Source organism: Mandrillus leucophaeus, unplaced genomic scaffold (assembly GCF_000951045.1).
Source record: "Mandrillus leucophaeus isolate KB7577 unplaced genomic scaffold, Mleu.le_1.0 Scaffold1032, whole genome shotgun sequence".
In the NCBI taxonomy this organism is placed as follows: Eukaryota; Metazoa; Chordata; class Mammalia; order Primates; family Cercopithecidae; genus Mandrillus; species Mandrillus leucophaeus.
This window is the reverse complement of record NW_012098455.1, coordinates 693,571-699,230: the sequence shown is the minus strand read 5'-3', so window position 1 is coordinate 699,230 and position 5,660 is coordinate 693,571.

Here is a 5,660-nt window from a genome sequence, read left to right as displayed (position 1 = left end):
TTTTAAAGATGGAGTTTCTCTCTTGTAGGCCAGGCTGGAGTGCAGTGGGCCATCTTGGGTCACTGCAACCTCCGTCTCCAGGGTTCAAGCAATTCTCCTGTCTCAACCTCCAGAGTAGCTGGGGTTATACGCACCAGCCACCAGGCCCAGTTAATTTCTGCATTTTTAGTAGAGATGGGGCTTCGACATGTCAGCCTGTCTGATCTCAGACTCCTCACCTAAGGTGATCCACCCACCTCAACCTCCCAAAGTGCTGGGATTACAGGCATTCTTTTTTCTACCTTTCTTTTTCTTGTCTCCTCTATATATTTTAAAAATTTTCTGAATCCAAGCATTTCTCTCTCTTCTTTTCCACTCTACTACTAGTATCACAGTAGCCATGATCAATCACTGAGCTACTGTGATATCTCCGTGTTTCCCATTATTGCCCCCATCGAACACATACCCTCCAACCCTGCAGCCAGGTCATCATGTTAGCATGTAAATCACATAATGTCATGTTGGTCGTGAGAACCCATTCTCAACTCCCCTAAGCACTCAGAACAGATGGTGAACCCGCTTTAGTCTGGGAGGTTCTGCATGGCCTGGCCTCCATCACCCTGTCCTAACAGGGGCCCCATCCATCTCCTGGCTCTCTCTGCTTCTCTCCTTCACCCCATAGTGCCCGGTCCATCCCCACTCCAGCCCATACCCGTTGGCCTCACCGCAGCCTAGAGCTCCCCGTCTGCCTCTGCATAGGCGGCTCTGCTTCTTCCTCCAAGCCCTGCCCAATGGCACCTCTTCAGAAGACCCTGCCCAACCAGTGGCAACCCCTGAGGCAACCTCTGCTGCTGTCTCCTGCAGGCCCGTGGACGGCTTCCCCAACACCAGCCTAGCGCTGCTTGTTTCATTTGCTCATTTGCTCATTTACTCATTGTGCACGTACTGTCTGACTGCCCCATGAGGTTGTGAGCTCCACAAGGGCAGGGAACGTTGCTCTCTTGGCTGCTTACTGCTGATCCCCAGCTCCTGGCATGCTGCCTACCACAGATGATGAATAAATGAAAGAGGTGACAGGCCTGGAGTGAGAAAAAAGTCACTTTTCTGAGGCAGAAAAGAAGGATGATGAAGATCATATACTAAAAGGGATTTTTGGTGATGGAGTGCTTATAGAACTTTCAGCATTAATGACCGCCTCTATTTTCTCAGAATATATTTGATGTAGAGAGGAGGCCGCTTGAGGTGTATCCAAGTTATCTGGCTTCCAGCTTAGTAAAGCATGACAGGTTGTATGTGAATTTGAGAAGTCATGATGTCAACTGAGACTTGCTGCTTTCAACTAGTAAAGCAGAGCAAGCTGACACTAACCCATGAGTACCAGGGATCTGTGTTTGTTAGAGTTGTGCTGTCTTACTTGGCTTCCATATGTATTCATAGGGTCAGAAAATAAGAGGTGGTTTTATTGTATTAGGTATCCTGGCCTCAGTTCGTCAGGCCTGGGGTTTCCCCGTGGTATGTCCTCCTGATTATAAAATAAATAATTCCCTAGAAACTGAGGAGCACATAGATGTACCCATAGGGGTGATGAAACACACATATCTCACAGCTCAGCTTCTCAGTTTGGTTTCCAGATCTGTCATTCATGATGTCTATGTGGAGGGGAAATAAAGTGGTCAAACTCCAACTGATGGCTTTTTGTCAAAATCTGTTTCAACAGAGCTTGTAGCAGGAGATGGTATTTCACTCAGCTAATTGGATTGTCGGATTGATGACTTCACTGGTTTCAGGAAGATGCGCCTATGCAGAAACCTGGTAGCAATGCACCTGTAGGAGGAATCATTACCAGCAAATTCTTTGGAGATGACTTAAAAGTCACAGAAATACTCCCTTTTTCAAAAATCCAAAAAGATATTAATGCTGAAATAAAAGGTAAATTAGTGAAGGATATTCTACACTCTGAACTAAGAAAGTAGTATAAGAATGTCTGTTTGGGGCTGGCCGCTGTGGCTCACATCTGTAATCCCAGCACCTTGGGAGGCTGAGGTGGGTGAATCATGAGGTCAGGAGTTCGAGACCAGCCTGACCAACATGGTGAAACCCCCATCTGTACTAAAAATACAAAAAATTAGCTGGGTGTGGTGGCACACATCTTTAATCCCAGCTACTTGGGAGGCTCAAGCAGGAGAATCACTTGAACCCTGGAGGCGGAGGTTGCAGTGAGCCGAGATCGCACCAATGCACTCTAGCCTGGGTGACAGAGCAAGACTGCATCTCAAAAAAAAAAAAAAAAAGTCTGTTTTTTTAAAAAAATCTCTAGTAAGTCTCTCTTTCTGTGATTGAGAAGATATCCATGTTATCTGCTGAGGCTCATTCTTTGCCAGAGTTGAGTTTGCTCATAATTTATGGTGGGTCCTCTCTTCTTTGACTAAAATATGGTACACCTTTTCTTTTATTTTCTTACTTGGTTTTGATTAAAAGAATTTCATTCCTATGTAAATGCAGGTGTCTTTTTTAAATTTAGTTTTCGTATGTGCAGGTATCTTTATTTAAGCATTTAAAACATTTAGCCTATGAAACCTGATTGCTGAGGTATAGATTAACCAAGATTCACTTCTATTCTTCCTTATATTTTGTAATACTGAAGTTTTTTTTTAACATCTTCAGAACATGAAAAAATCTTTAAATATCTTGAAGGACTGCAAGCACCTATAGAAGTCAAGGGACAATATTTTGAATCCATCATCAAGGAAGCAGTAAGGTGGGTAGAAATAGGAACTGTTCAATTTCTTTAAGCACTTGGGCCCAACACAGTACTGGGGGTGAGTGTGGGGGAACAGCCCGTGTCATGAATTTCTCAAACCCCGGCCCTCACTCATAGTTATGCCTGTCTCCATAGTTACTTAGGTTAATGTTATCTGAATCTAACTCATTTTTTTAAGCCTATGGAGACTTCCATTCTTACCATAGTCTGAGGTGTGCATTCTACTTCAGTTGACATTCTTTGTATTTGGTCGATCACCTCTGGGGTATATGAGATACTGTGATACAGACAACAATGTGTAATAAACATCAAGGTAAATGGAGTATCTATCACCTCAAGCGTTTATCTTTTGTGTTACAGACAATCTGGTTATATACTTTTCATTATTTTTAAATGTACGATTAAATTATTACTGACTATAGTCACTCTGTTGTGCTATGAAATACTGCATCTTATTTATTCTATTTTTCTACCTATTAGTCATCCCCACTTTCCCCCACCCCCACTAACTTTCCCAGCCTCTGGTAACCATCATTCTACTCTCTATCTCCATTAGTTCAGTTATTTAACATTTTTACTCCCACCAATGGGTGAGAACATGCGAAGACTGTCTCTTTGTGCCTGGCTTATTTCACGTAACATAATGACCTTCAGTTCCATCCATGTCATTGCAAATGACTGAATCTCATTCATTTTCATTGCTGAACAGTACTCCATTGTGTATATGTGCCACATTTTCTTTATCCATTCATCTGTTAGTGGACACTTAGGTTGCTTCCAAATCTTGGCTACTGTGAATGGTGCTGCAACAAACATGGGAGGGCAGATATCTTTTCAGTACACTGACTTCCTTTCTCTCGGGTATATACCCAGCAGTGGGATTGCTGGATCATATGATAGCTCCATTTTTAGTTTTTTGAGCAACCTCCAAACTGTTCTTCATAGTTGTTGTAGTAACTTATATTCCCACCAACAGTGGGTGAAGGTTCCCTTTTCTCCACACCCTCCCCAGCATTTGTTATTGCCAGCTAGACTACCTCTTACCATGCAGGTACATTTCTATTTCCATGCCGACTGTTACTTCATCTTTTTTATCACCCACAGTGCTTCCTACAGGATAGATTGTTTGGCTATCTTTTGGTTAATGACATGTCTCTTTCTTTTCAGTTATATAAAGACGAGACATAATTCTGCACCTTGAGAAGAAACTGAAACGTATGATTTGAGAGTACTTATCCATGGAGGACTATCACATTTGTCCATGGAGGACTATCACATCCCAAATGCATAATCTCATTAATGATTGAGGAGAGAAAAGGATCAGATTGCTGTTTTCTACAATGGAGCAGGATATTGCTGAAGTCTCCTGGCACATGTTGCTGAATCAAATGGCCTTCAAGAGGCTAAGAAATTTCTGTTAGTAAAAGTTGTTCTTTTTCCCTAAGCATTTCATTTGAAAGGATAACTTGTTTTTTGATTGTTTTGTATTCCCACCTGTGCTGGTAGATGTTATTAACCCATTAGATAAATATTATTACAGTCGTGGTTTCTGCAGCAGCTCACATTGTTGTAGCTGGTATTTATAACTACCTTCTTTCACTACCCATTTCGCATTCCCTTTGCCCTGAGATAGCATGTCAGTTGGTCATGGTGCTTGACCTGGCAGGATGACTCAAACCTTCATTACTGACAAGTCTGAACCATTAGATATTCTGCCTGGATGGGATTACTTTAATTTTCCATTAACTTTAATCGCAAAACATGGGAGGACTAAGGAGCTCTCTAGACATACCAGACATACTCTTTTCTTAGCCCCTAGTATAGTAGGAACCCAATCTCAGCCAGTAGCAGACCCCCTACTTTGTCTCTTGGTTGAGAAGAATGAACAGTCCAAATTGGTCAACTTGCAGACATGACTCCCCCCTCCCCCCAGAATCTCTGTCTGTCACCCCAGCTGGAGTGCAAACTTGGCTCACTGCAGCCTCTGCCTCCCAGATTCAAGCATTTCTCCAGCTTTAGACTCCCGAGTAGCTGAGACTACAGGCACGCACCACCGCATCCAGCTAACTTTTGTATTTTTCGTAGAGATGGGGTTTCACCATATTGGGCAGGCTGGTCTCCAACTCCTGACCTCAGGTGATCTGCCCACCTTGGCCTCCCAGAGTGCTGGGATTACAGGTGTGAGCCATGGCACTTGGCCAGACACAACTTTCATTTTGATGGAATCACTTTGGTTTCCCCTGTTGAAAAAATTCCTCAATGTGTAACTAAGTCCTCTAGTCCAGCAGAGCCAAAAGTTGGCTGCTTGACAGCACAGTTTGCTTCTTGAGCATAAGAAGCAACATTTTGTTACTAGATACCCAGGAGTAATAGTGAGAGAAGGCCCACATATTGCCTCCTTCATTTTTGAAGTCATGGATGTGGCTGTGGGAGAAAGAGTTCCATATACGTGATGCTGGGATTCAGCTTTGCCACTTTCTAGATTGTCAGCCAAGCCCCACAAAGCACTGCCACAAAGCTGCAACTACAACTCGGGCTTTAAAAGATCCTTCAGTGTTCTATTGAGCCAGCCACTTCAGGATGCTGAAGAACATCACAAGACTAGTGAAATCCATTAGCATGAGCCCATTCCCATACTTCATATCCTGTAAAGTGAGTTTCATGTTTAAAACTGTTGCAGTATGGGATACCACGATGGTGGATACAGCCTTTCCTAATATCACAGTATTGGTTTTCTTGAAGTACCGTGGGTGGGAATGAAAATCCATATGCATAGTAAGTGTCTATTTCAGCAAGATCAAAATGATGCCCCTTCAATTTTGGAAGCAGATCCAAGTAATTACAGTGCTACCTGGAAGCTGAGTGACCACTCTGGGACGTGGTGCCATATTGGGGACTCAGTGTTGGTCTCTGCTGCTGG